Source organism: Augochlora pura, chromosome 4 (assembly GCF_028453695.1).
Source record: "Augochlora pura isolate Apur16 chromosome 4, APUR_v2.2.1, whole genome shotgun sequence".
Taxonomy (NCBI): domain Eukaryota; kingdom Metazoa; phylum Arthropoda; class Insecta; order Hymenoptera; family Halictidae; genus Augochlora; species Augochlora pura.
The window spans coordinates 2,350,241-2,364,166 of record NC_135775.1 but is presented as its reverse complement, the minus strand read 5'-3'; the positions used below and the strand labels follow the sequence as shown (position 1 = coordinate 2,364,166).

General features: G+C 41.3%; 1 protein-coding gene across 1 annotated transcript in view; it reads right to left on the bottom strand.

The window, feature by feature from the left end:
* Positions 1 to 13,926, bottom strand: part of LOC144468825 (uncharacterized) — a 101,031-nt gene that overhangs the window by 31,163 nt on the left and 55,942 nt on the right. The window lies entirely within an intron of this gene.

Below are 13,926 nucleotides of genomic sequence, written 5' to 3'. Positions count from 1 at the left end.
AATTTTTCTAAAATTAAACATTGTTGTTATAAAAATGGTTTTAAAGGGTGACAGAACGATATCAGTGGTGCCTGAGAGTCACCGTTCGAGTGCAAAGGGTTAATTGCCGGTTAAGGGAGCACGATTGGTTAAGACCGCGTCCTGTATTTTACTATACTAATCCTATATACTATACTATATTATATATCACATCTACCTAGTACTAAATACCAATTATACTCGACACCAATCCTAAAAGGGTTAACGAAGTCGATGCAAGAACACGCGAAAGCTAGTTCAACGGGTTCGCACAGTTTCATCCCCGGCAGCCATAAGATCGCCTGACATAACCTAACATAACCTGGCAAGGGTCGCCGTAGCCACCCTATTCAGCGCCATGGTAGAATTAAGAAGCAAGGGCCAAGGGTCCGTCATGAATCGCGTTTCCAGGACTGGGTCGGAACAGTTCCGATTCGAGCGTCAGGAGAGTCCTTTTCCCTCCCCGTCTTCTTCCCCGTAGAAGACAAGGCAAGATTCCGTGCGGCTGCATAAACCCGGACGACATTAGACTGCATTAGACGGGACACCGTGAGCCCTTAAGCGCGTTCAGTCGAGTTTACTGGCCGTAAAGCCTCCTCCGCGTGGAATTAATATGAACGAAGTGTACAAGGGAGAAAGAGCGGCGCGGCGTCGACACGGCTTCCAACGTTGCTAAGCGGCTCGTAAAATAAGCGACAGACTACGGGGGATGCCGGCAGGAAGCGGTTACGAAAGGGAACTCTATTAAGGGCCATCTACTCCTCCGACCCGAGCCACCGAAGATAATGGCCCCCAATGACGAACAATGCGCGGACTGTTGCCGGTCGACGCCGGTTGCTCGCGGGTTGAACGCTCTGCGACGAATAACACCGCGTAACACTGCACTGCAACGTGTCCAGGAATTCATCTATATTCACCGTTTCAGCCCTTAGGTTTTTTTATTTTTTTTTATTATTTTGCAGCGCAGAGTTTTTGCTAATTTTTCGCAGCTGTCAGCGGGAAAGAACGATTTTTATGGTGCACGTGGGTATTTTTTAGTATAGGAAAACGATTGAAATTTATTTAAGGGGTAGCTACCCTTTTAAAATCAACGACTGGTTTTTAATATTTTTCTAGGGTGAGTTTTTGTTGGTTTTTTTTATGATGGATTTGTGTACGTAGGAATTACATTTTTGAACTTTTTAATTTAATTTAAGGTTATGTCAAGGTGTTAAGTAATACGAGGAATATTATATGGCAGTGATGTTGAATATGATGTAAATTGAAAATAATATCGAATATAAAACGATTTAAAAACAGTATTAAATAAAACAAAAATTAAAAACACCATAAAATGCAACCAAAATTCTAAATAACATCAAATACCACCAAAACTCAAAATAACAATAAAAACGTGTTACTGTAATTTTTTCAACGAGCCTATAGCATTGTTCACCAATCAGGATCCACCAATAAAAATGGCAAAAGCAGCCTCAGCCTTTATGATGAACGACACCGTGGAGAAAGAGTATTTCGTTTTACAAGCTCCCTTTGCTTTACGGCCATCTCTGGCGGCCCCTCACCTTACCCCCTTCCCCCCCCCCCCCCCCCCTCTTTTCCCCGCAACAGTCTTCGACGATACGATCATGAATACTGAAAAAAAGTTTATCGCGAAGTTGCACGCATCGGCTCCGAATGAAAAGCGTAAAATGTTTACGAGTGCTTGCGGATGCGGGGGTAGGGGGAGGGGGGAGAGGTGGGGTGGGTGGTGGTTGGTTGTTGGATCGGGGCCGAAGGAATTTATAAAGTCGGCTTGTCCGCCGGCCGATAAAACTTCGCGGGCGAACTTTTACTTGTTTCCCGATCCGCCGATGACGAGGCGGCACGAACTTTCCTTCGGGCAGTTCCGATGTTTTTCCGGGGAAGCGAATCTCGGCCCGAAAATTGGACCGGAAAATGTCCCAGGAATTGCTTCTCGCGTAAATCAATATATCACTTATCATTACCATAATATTGAATATTTAATATCAATATCATACTTTAATATATTACCAAATAATAAATTTTACTCAAATGTTTACCCTAACGTTCTGCTAAAAAATCCAAAACTCTAACATGTTAGCTATTTTTGTCAATAAATAACAATACAGAGAAAAAATCAATGCCATAACCTTGAAAAATGCAATATTCTCTCGTTTTTATCAAATATTGAAAAAATTGCTCCGTAAACCTATGTTAAAATATAATGGCGCAATTCTTTTCCGCGATCGTGTCAGCGCGAGCATCGTCGCCGTCGTCGTTTCCCCGCGCAACGTCGAATTTATTACAAATCCTCGTCAGCGATTTTTCCTACGGGCCCACGTGATTTGTGTGCGCGTCGAACGGTTACGCCGACAGCGCCAACATCGGCGGCGATATTTTTTCGACCGCGATACGCGAACCTCAAACAGAAATAAATGAAATGTTTCGCGGCTAAGCGCAAACAAAAATACTCGTAAAATACCCAATCGAATACCCTCCTTTTTTTTTTTAAAATAGAATTCGATTTTAAATACCGCGGCCTCAAAGGATTTCCAACCCGTACAAACAAATATTTCTTTTTGCGAACAGCCGCGTGGCTGCGCGCACGATTTGAAATCAAATTGAATGATTTAATTTTGTTCTTTGTGACAGTTAATGCAAAAAGGAGCGTATAAAACGCGAAAGAACCGCATTGTTTTTGGTGATTTTCTAGAGTTTTGGGACAATATTTGCGGTTCGATGCGTGGTAAAGTCAATGGAATTAGAAGAGATCATTGTTTTACTATTTTCAAAGCGTTCTGATTATTGTTAAACTGTTCATTTTGTGTCTCGTTGTTTTTAGTGCGAGAGATTGCAAATCGATTTTTAAATGACTTTTACTTTTTGCCAATCCATAATAGACTCATCGTATTGATATTTAATTAGTTACAATATTTCTATTATTTACGATAAAAACATTACTTAACCATAATTAATTATTCTCTGCGTGATACAAACTTCACTCAAACATAATTGATTATTTATGATACTACACTATTTATTTCAATACAAATTGTACTAGATCACAATTAATTGCTGGAGATGTAGTAACAATTATATACAAGCATAATCAATTATTTAAGATATAGTAAACATATTTTTACTACAGTTAACTGTCTATAATACAAGTTTTATTAGACTGCAATTCATTGTTTACGACGTAACAAAAATTTTATTCAGAAGAGAAAGAATTATAATTCTATAAATATATAATAAAAGAATTATAATTAAAGAATTATATAAGATATAATAAAAGTTCATTTAGTGTATTCAGTATTAAAATATTAAACGTTAAGCTCAAAAAACTGTAATTTTCTCCAAATTAACTAGAACGGAGCAGCCTTTATACCTAACCTTATATTCCCTAGAAATCTCCGTCACGTGTCAGAGGGTGGGAGGGGAGATACGACGATCAGGGGGATGCGAAGGGTGAACAGCGTCGTTCGACAGCATGTCGTTCGGCCTTAATCCGCGTAGATTGGAAACCAAGCGGCCCGCGTTTCAGAAAGCGTCGATACTTTATGAATGCGGAGCCGAGTGACTCGATTAGCCTTCGGAGCGGGTACGAGCCGCCGCCCGGAGCCGTCCGGGGCGATTCCGGCGCGGAATCGTGTCCGGCCGGCAACGATAACCTTATTATAACCGGGGAGGGACATCGGCGAGAAGGAAGCACGGCTTGGCCGGCTGCGATAGGTTTAATTCGAGGCCGGCGCTTCCGAGCGGAGTTAACAAACTCCTTTTCGGACGTGATCTCATAGAGACGTGCCCGCCCGCGAATTACCGGAAATCTGAAGGGGAGGAGGTTACCGCAGCGGAATATTAATTCGACCGGAATTCTTTTTCGAATTCTTTCACGAATTCGCCGCGACGACTGGTTTCCATTAACGCCGCGACGCTGATTCGTCGACACCGGCTACTTAACGGCGCGAAGGTAATCGGAAAGGGTGAAGGAAGAATCTCTGATGGAAGTAACATGGATTTAACATCAATTTTTTAATTAACAAAATTTTTGTTTCAAGCAGAGTTTTACAGAAAGCGACGATTTTATTTTGAATGGATTTAGGAATTTTTCAGCGTTCGCTGCTTGTTATTAAAATTAATGGCGAAAGAGATTATAGTGAATTATAGGCAATGGTTTAAATAAACTATAGGATGTCCCAAAAGTTAGTCAATGTTAAGAATTAAGAGGTTAAAAAGGTTATTTGAAGTGAATATATAAATTCTGAATGAATGTATAATTTCTGATATTTCTTACTTATAACATCGCAACTGTATAAATAAATATATAAAGTTTAAACAATAGCCCAAATGATCTTTCCACCGAGCACAAAACACCCTATAATTTCAACAATTTCAACTCAAAGAAACGGAATCATTGCTTGAAGTTTTATACACCCCTCCTACAAGAATTCTTTTCTTTCTTTACACTCTCGCGACAAAACCTAAAATTTATTAAAAATCCACAATCTACCGTCAAAGCATCGATTATCCAAAACGCGAACAAAAGCTCAAACTAATTTTTCCAGTGACCATATTCACGGTCACGAACCGCCATTTCCCACAGCAGCGTCGCCCATTTCTCGTCCACTATTTCTCTTCGGCCATTTTTCCTTTTCAGCGGGCGCTCCGAACAAGTTAGGGGACCGATTCGTCTCCCAGGATTAGTTGTTTCCGGTCCATAAGCCGCAACAGAGTCGCGTGGTCTCTGCCGCGGACGGAGGAACGCGGGGGGCAGTCCTGTTCGATCGCAGCGTCGGTAAATTCGGTGGAACTCGCTTTTCCCCTCGCGACGATTTTCCGCGGCTGCGGTTCGACCGCCGCGGAACACCTAAACCTGGGTCGCGTAATTAATCCGCCGCGTTTCGCGTGTCCCCGCGCGGGCGCGTTTCGAGGCGTAACACGAGACGCAGCGGAGCGCGGGAGCGCGGGGCGCCGCTCTTTGAGTAAGACGGAAACGCGGTCGACGTGAAACCCAACCGAGCAGGCCACTCGTTTCTGCCTTTGCCCGTTGGTCGATTATTCGCGTTTCTCCTTTGGAAGCGTTATCGATCCTGCCACTCGATCCGCGACGAATTTTCTGGGCCCTCGAGCGAGGCTCGCGGTGCTGCGATTTTTAGAGGCGCCAATTTTGTCGCAAAGTGGTCGCGCGATGGCTGATAAGAGCTCGTGTATATTATGCAGATAATAATTATTATTATTGGTTACAGTAATTGGTAATAATTATTGTTGATCATAGTAATGGGTAATAGTAATTGTTGAGCTTAATAATGGGCAATAATAATTGTTGATAATAAGAAGAATTAATAGAGAAAGATAGAAGAAATAATTAATTTGAGATAACCTTGACAGAGGATTGTGTGTACTATTAAAATAAAAATAATAATTACTGGTGATAATAATTGTATGCTGTAATAATAATTATTAATAATAACTCTGTCATAACCTTGGCAAGGGCTTATATATATTATTAAGATAATAATAATAATTATTAAAGAAGATTTAATTAATTACTTTGACATAACCTTGACAATGGATTGAGTGTGCTATTAAGAAAAGAATAATAACAATTAATGATAATAATTGAATATTATAGTACTAATAATTAATAATAACTCTGACATAACCTTAACATTACAACCTTATAATAATAACAATAATTCTTATTATACCCCCTTCCTTATTATATAATAAAGAAAACAATAAGAATTAGATAGAGTGCAAAGAAAAGAAAGAAAAAGGAGAGAGGCTTTCCAAGTAAATTTCGTCTTTGTATTTTTATTCGGCGCGGCCGCAGGGTGCGGCGAAGGGAGGCGGATACCGCAAGAGCAAACAGGCTCGAAGCTCGACGAACTCCGGGGGACTATTAACAGGGCCCCGGAAGAACAACACGGCGGGTGTCGCGCGATTTAGAAAGCTTGCCGTGCAAACGAGAGACCCCGCGCGCCGCCGTACTGCGAGGGGGGAGGACGAAAGTTCGGGTTATTAATGCGGCAAGTTCGGAAAGTTCGCCCGGCCGAGTGATACGCAAACAGTTGACGGCTTGCTGACGGATCGCCTTCTTTCGCGGCTGGCTTCTCGAACCCCGGAGCAGAAGCTCTCTCCTCTCTCTCTTTCTCTCTCTCTCTCTATCGCTCTATCGAAGTCGAGCTCTCTCTCTCTCTCTCTCTCTCTCACTCTATCGCTCTCAGCTCGCTGAATTTGTTATCCTCGCGGGTTTCGGGTTGCCGGAGAACTTGGCTCTCTCTGCTTGCAGAAGGTTTCAGTTTGCCCAGAGACTTTCCTACAGATTTCGCTGGCGATTCTACCCGAGGCTATCGCGTAGTCTACTTCGAAGGAGCGGAGACGGTGGAAGGGACGAAGGGTTGAAACTGTCTGACTGACTTTCAGGAGAAATCGCAGTGACCTGCATTCAGCTTAATTCAATGAAAGTTATAAGTAACCTAGTAAGAACATTCAGATAGCTTTTCAGAACTAGGAATAATGATGACGTGAGTTTGAAAACCTTGTAATAATTGTTAGATGACTTTTCAGTTCTTATAAGCTTGACGTAACTTTTGAACCTAGTGATAACGTCGACGTAATTTTTCAGACCTAGTAAGGACAATGATATAATTTTTTAAAGGTAGTAAGAATGTTGACGTAACTATAAAAATCTTGTAATAATCGTGACATAACTTTTCAAAATTAATAATGATTTTGACGTAACCTTTCAGGGCTAGTATTAATCTTGATATAAGTTTTCGAAACTAATAATGATTTCGACATAACCTCTCAGGGCTAGTAATAATCTCGACATAACTTTTAAAACCTAACAAAAACCTTGACATAACTCTTGAACCTAATAAAAATGAAAGAAAAGTAGCAAACCAAACATCTAATAACATCGACCTAACACCTACCAAATTACAACCCTTAAAAACTAATAAATAAACTAATAAATTACTATTAACCAAATAACCCTTCATCCACCATCAGCTGTGACCAAACAACAAACTGTCAACCATAGCTAAGAAAATCATCCCATCGTATCTCAACCATGCCACTAGGATCCTTCAGAAAGTTAATTCGCGTATCGTTAAAATAGTTCCCTAGAGGAGGTGGAGGAGGAGGAAGTGGAGAGGGAAAAAAATGAAATCTCGAGTTCCCGTTCCATATAAAAAGCTGATTATCTTTCGCGGGATTGTTCGAGGGTCGCTGGTTTAGCCGGGGGTACGTGTTAAGGGCTGGCACTCGTCGGTCAAAGGAACCGGGTCGTCAAAGAACGTCACCCGTCCTCCCGCCTCCCGCCCCGCCGCATCTAAATTCATTCGCTCTACCGGCAGAGAACAAGCGGAATCGCAAAGGGAATAATAAACGATCCGGAGCGTCTTGGCCCGTTTAATTCTTCCCTCCCCGGATTTCATTAAAGTCGAGAGAGGAATGGTCCCCCGAACGCGTCACACGGCTCGCAGGATAATTACGTAATTCGTTAAAAAACAGACAAGAAGTTCAGAGAGAGGGTGGACACCCCCCCTCATGCGCGCTTCTTTTTCGACAAAGAGCTCGCGCGAGCCATTTTCTTCTCGCGCCCCTAGCGTTACCATTTCTTTTTCTTCAATCCTCACCCCTTTCTCTCTCTCTCTCTCTCTCTCTCTCTCTTTATGTCTCTCTTTCTATTTCTATTTCTCGCTCCGTCGTCTCGAGGAAATAATTATCGGAGAGTGCAGTTCGCAGCGAGCCGAACACCGGTTAATAACGCCGCGGGGATTCAATTTCTTCGCGATGCAATTTCGCCAAGCGATACCTTATACTACCGGATGACGTTTCTGCTTCTCTTTTTCTCCCTCCCTTGCCCGCCGCCGCCGCCGTTCTTATTTCTCTCTTATTTCTGTTTCTGTCAGCGGCAGAGGAACATTTATCAATTAGGTCTCTCGCGTGTCTCCGTCCACGGTCGAACTAGTTTACCCGCGTTTTTATAGGTTAGGTTTGCCAATTCGATGATCGGAGACGAGTCTGTGGATCTCTGTGTCTTTAGTGGACGTTAAAATTGTGTATAGGTTATTATAGTTAGGAAAGTTAGGTTATTATACTGTATTTTCTTGTTATATTGAATTTTATTATTATATTGAATTTTCTTATTATATTATAGTTTTTTACTATATCAAATTTCTTTGTTATTTCATACTTCCTTACTATATTATAGTTCCTTAATTCCAAGCACAAAGTAACTCTTTTTACATTCAATAATTCGCTTCGCAAGAACTATTAACTAATAATAATAAAATTACAACAATAATTAAATAAAATAATTAAAATTGCCTCCCATCTCCTAAACAAGAACATACATTTCTAAAAAAGAAGCTACATTCATCCAATCCTCGAAGCTCTTACAATCTCCGATCGTCGATAAAAAAGCGAGGTATAATCGCGTCTCCTCCACCCTGAATGTCCATTTCTGTTCGCGAGCCGGGGAGACAATTCGGTGGAGAATCTGCTGTATTTTAACTCGTTGGATCGGAAATGCCCATTGGCCGGGGCATCGGTAACCGATCCCGAGGAATCGGTGCTTGTTACGCGGCGGCGGCGGCGGCGCAAAGAACCAGGAGAATCGATGACAACCGCACGCAGCAATGGCCGCGGGGACCGCACTCGAGTGCAGTCGCGGCGCAATTGGAGCACTTTGATGCAACGATCCGGGCGGCGGAAAGCGCGTTGACCTATAAAACCGGCACGCGTTGACTATACCGGATCATTTGGGACTGCGAAGGCTAACTCGAAACCGCACGGAGCAACATTTTATAGTCGTCCAATCGTGGTCAAGCTTTGAGGAATTGTTTTATGGACAAAGATGCTATTAGTTCTCTGATTATTATTATTTGGAAATTATTGTTTCTTCAGTATTATTGTAGGTTATGTTGCAGTTATAGGTTATAGGTTAGTTAGCAGTGATTTTTGGTTGGTAGTTTTTATTTATTATTGCTCTTCACTTTCTTTATTTTAATTACTATATTTTACTATATTTACTATAATTACTGTATTTTACTTGTAATTATATTTTACTTGTTATTATCATTTTCTTATTACTAGTTTTAGCTTATCGGTACTCCTTATTTATTTATTTCTTAAATTTATACTTCACTTATTATTATTTTTCTGATTATTAATTTCTATGCATTAATATTCCTACTAATTATTATTGCTCACCTATTTCTATCTCACCGCTTACTATTATTAATTTATTTAAAAGATAAGAAATCTCGACGTCCCGAATAAATATCTTCGAAACAGTTTAAACTTAACGGGTTCGGCGAATCGGCGACGATTAAACTATAGAAGACCGACAATAGCGCGAGGAACCATAACGCCGGGAATTCGAGCGCGAGAAACGCGCCGGAGAAGATATCGACGGGAAGCAGCTGCGAATTATGCGAGGATCGGCGGGGAATATCGGGAACGTGTGTTGCCGGAATGTAAAGAGTTCGCGGGAAGAGCGGCGGGATCGTGAAGAGAGGCGAACGGGGTGGGGGGGTGGATGGTGAAAGAGAAGGTAGGACGCGTCGTCGTCGTTGCCGGTAGTTGAAAGGAGCGGAGAAGAAAAGGGCGGATAATGTGGGGCGTGGGGGAGAGAGAACTGGCTGAGTAAGCGAACACTGGAAAGATAAGGTATTTTCAAAACTAAGTCCCTTTTCTTCCTTCGTGCACGGAAAATAATGCAATTCTTTTCTAGTCGAGGCAAGCACTCGTCCTGGGCTCTGTTTTCGATGATTTGTCTCTCGGCGATGTCGCGGGCAATACTTTCGCCGCGGTCTACGGCGTCGTCAAAGGGGGAACGTTTTACCAAATGGTAAATAATACGAAACGAAATATCGTATTGCAAAATGAAATTTTCGATCGTCTGCGGGGGTTGAATGGGAAAAATTCTGCTGGCGCGGACGTGACAATTGTTTCGCGAATTTTGATAGTATTCTCTTGCAAGGAAAGGGTTGTAAATATATAGCAATCTCGATTCTATATATTTAGTTATGAATAAAATATTTTCAGACTGTGCTTTTGGAAAGAATTTCTTTGAATTGAATTCCTTTCTCTCGAACATTTCATTCTTATAATAATAAATATTAATGAATATATTCTATGATGAATATTTATGATTACAATTTAAATTAATATCGTCAAATTTAATATTGTCGAACATTAAATTGAATGTAATCAAACCTCAAATTCAATTTTGCCGAATATTAACTCTAAACAGAACCGGAAATAATACGGAAATTAAAATTTGATAAATGACCATAGCGAAATCACGGTTGCTTTCGAGCGCCGCCGTCAACAAAGCAATTATGCAATTACAATAGCCGTCCCTCTATACCGGGTCCCCACAGGTTTCGACACGGAAATTATAAGGCAGCTCGCTACGTTAACAAACGTTTTCGTCCGGCAAAGGAGAATATTAAATCCGTGTCTTTTGTTGGAATTTTCATTGAAACGGACTTCATTCTGCGGCGTTTATAATGCTTAAAAATCATTCGGGGTTGGAAAGGAAGCTGCCTCGTTCACGACCTTAATACAGTAAACGGATTTCCGACTTTTAGATTTATTCAGTTATAGCGAATATTACTGTATTTGATTTTCAGCGCGTTGAAATAACTTGAAAAAAAGATATCGCTTATATATTGTTATAATAATATTATTCTGTATTAATAATATATTTATACCTTACTTAAGTCTTGTTTAAATATACCCCAATTGTCTTTAAAAAAATTGCAAAAAGAACTATTTACAATATTCCCTACAAATAATATTAAAACGTAAAAAAATATTGCAATCGAAATATTTCTAACCTCAATTTTGCACTCGACATTAAATATTATACCACTTGCGATATAACAACTAATTTTGCACACCAAATAGACTCTATCTGTCAATAAATAAAATAAAGGAACGATTAAATAAACTCATATTGATCTAGAAAAACAGCGAACCGATAAAAGTCGGAAGAGAAGATGGCGGACGCGGCGAGGCGGAACGGAAGGCCGACGAACTGCAATATATCAAATATCGCGGGAACAAGTCTTTATTGACACGGCATATTGCGCGAAAGTTCAATAGACGCCGGACAACAATATTCCGCGGAACGGACAATTTCGTAGGGACATTATTGACGGTCCAGGGTCCACTTAAAGATCGTCACCGAGGATGGTCCGCTCCCTCGAAAGGGTTTCAAGGTCTTCCGTTTCAATCCACGAGTGTACCGCGGAAATCAGAATTTCGAGTCCCGCGCGCGCGCGCGCGCTTTCTCTCTATTTTCTTTAACGGATAACAGCGGGGATCGAGTTTACTTCTGACGGGCTGAGAGAAGTCCCTCAAGATTACCCGGCAACCACCCCTCTCCGCGCGCGCGCGAGCGAGCGACGTCGCCGTGCTGCCATCCCTCGAATCGAAAGCAATCTTTCTCCGGGCGACGTCGAGTCTATAGCGCCGTAGACAAATCGAATCTTTCGGTTTGACGGTTCCTCGAAAGAAAGAGAGAAAGAGGGAGGGGGGATTCCTTTCCGCCATTTTTCGATTGTTTCTCTATGATACGCGCGCGAACAAGCCTCGAAGGCGAAGCCATCAGTTCGACGGGAAACACCCAGCGTTTGCATTATTTAATAAAGTTTCGCGAAATATTTCGCTAAATGAAAAATGTTTTTTTTTATTTTTCACGATAAGAGAAAAGTATTCGATGAATTTTTATATTACTCGTTGCCAGTAAAGATATTATTGTTGCGAACGTCATCGATGACATACTTTTCCTAAATGAGAAATTAATATTTTCACGATGTAACAATTTTTATATTGTTCAGTAAACGTGTTTGTTAAAGGTAGAGATGTTAACGTGCTATAGAATATTGATGTATTTGAAATGAATTTTTACGTTTTAATAATAGAAGAAAGAATTTTCTGAATCTGTGTAACGTTTAATAAACCCTGTTGAAAATGAATTTTTTATCGTTACGGTGTCGAAACAATTTTTAGAATTTTATGAATTTTATTAAATTATTACTATTTTATATTATGAAGTTAAATATCATTTAATAAATATCGATTGCAAGATGATTCCAAAGAAATTATTACAAACTACCCCTCCACTAAAACTAGCTTTTTCAATTTAACAATATTAACATAATATTCCGAATTTATATATTATTTAATAAACACAAATTTCACCTAAAGACATTATCATAAACTGCACATTACCATAAACTACCCCCTTCATTAAAACAGTATTTTTCGTTCCTACATCGCCAACAAAATTTTCTCATCACTTTTACCTTACTTAATTAACGTTTGCAGCAAGCGCAGGGATTTGCAAATTTGTTTATTCCGTCGAGATTGGTTTTCTGCGATTGAGTCAGCTCGCGAGCAAGTGTAACCGAGAAAATGAACGAACAAGGGCTTCGCAGATTCTAAAGGATGCGATCCACTGGCCCAAGAATTCCTGGCAAAGAGAGGGGAGGAGGGGGTGATGCGGGGTGGTTTTCTATTTCAATCTTGAGTTTCATTGAAAAAGTTCCGGGAAGACTGAACGATCGATAACGGAGTCAAGATTCAATCGGCCCACGCCTAAGTAACTTGCGCCGGAATCAATCTCGCGGCCCAGATACGATTCCAATTTTTTTTGTCTACGCTACCCTTTCGACGCCATATTAGACGCCATATTAGACGTCATATTAGACGCTATATTAAACGTCATATTAAATGCCATATTAAACAATTAGTGTTCCGATTATGGACTTAGCAATAATACGGAGCAATATTTTGCGAAATCACTGTCTCAAATCTTATTGGAAAATATAGTATTAAAAGCGTACACTCCCTGGCAAAAGTTAACAAAGGCATTGGAAATCATTGGAAATATACCAATAAAATACACCTAATAAAATATACCTAATAAAATATACAGCTAATAAAATTCTCAATTACTTCCAAAATTCAACCACGCCAAAATTAATTAACAATTCAAGTTTCCCTATAAATATCACGAAAACAATTTATCAAAAATAGTTATTTAGTGAAGATCGTTCTAAAAAGTAACCCCCGCTGTCCCCGTTTCGCCTCTTTCCGCGCGTTATTTGCTAAACTAATCCCTCGAATTTCCCGACGAGTTTCGCGTAATTCCGTTCGCCTCCGTGAAAGTTTCCCCCCTCTCCCTCTCCCCTCTCTCTCTCACCCTCTCGAACCAACCCCTTTGCCAGGTTTCCAAGGAAGCCAGGGAAGTTGTCGCCGAGGAACAGGGGCGCCGTACCGTCAGGTGTTTGTAATTGGCGAGACCTGCGAGGTAGCAACAACCCTCGCCGGTTACGACGACGACGAGAGAAGAGGGGGGGAGAGGGAAGAGGGTTAAACACGCGCGACGCTGTTTACCGACACCGACCGCGACGATAACATCAACCGCCGCGTAGAACGATCCGCCGTTTATCTAAGTCGACGAGACAAGAGAGATCGTCGCGGAGGAGGACTGAAGAAACTCTCTGGCAAAGGGGGAGGGTAGAGGGTAGGGGTAGTTTCTCGAGAGTGTTAGGCGTCCGCCGCGGAACCGGCGGCCCCCCCCACGTGTTTGCCCTGCCGGTGTTTACCTTCGCCAACCGGAGAACCCGTGCGCACCTTTCTCAACCGTTTATTTCGCTACCTGTTACCCCGCGTTCCAGTTTGCCGCGGTCCTTCGCCTTATTGGCTCGCTTCGACGCACGCTTCTCTCTTTCGTCGCTCGTTTCGCGGAAAAATAGTCGGGCGACCGTGACCTTCGCGCCTTTTTAACCCTTTGCGGTCGGGCGGCGACTCTGAGGCGCCGCTAAAAATTATTATGCCACGTTGCAAAATAATTTTCATCACTTGTACTCAAAAAATTGT